Raw genomic sequence first — 404 nt, forward strand, 5'->3', positions numbered from 1 at the left:
AGTCTGGAGAAGAGGAGGCTGAGGGGAGACCTTATTGCCCTCTACAACTGCCTGAAAGGAGGCTGTAGCGAGGTGGGGGTTGGTCTCTTCTCCCAGGTACAGGCGATAGGATGAGGGAAAATGACCTCAAGTTGTGCCAGGGGAGGTTTAGGTTGGACATTAGGAGAAATTTCTTCACAGAAGGGTTGTCAAGCACTGGAATGGGCCACCCAAGGAAGTGGTCGAGTCCCCACCCCTGGAGGGATTTAAAAGAGGGGTAGACGAGGTGCTCAGGGATATGGTTTAGTGGTGGGATGGCAGGGTTAGGTCAACTTGATGGACTTGCCGAACTTAAAGTTCTTTTCCAACCTAAACGATTTTGTGATTTACCGAATCCTTTGAAATTCGGGTGGTTCCCCTCTGTG

The sequence above is a fragment of the Egretta garzetta genome, unplaced genomic scaffold, assembly GCF_000687185.1.
Source record: "Egretta garzetta isolate BGI_Z169 unplaced genomic scaffold, ASM68718v1 scaffold598, whole genome shotgun sequence".
NCBI classification, from domain to species: Eukaryota; Metazoa; Chordata; class Aves; order Pelecaniformes; family Ardeidae; genus Egretta; species Egretta garzetta.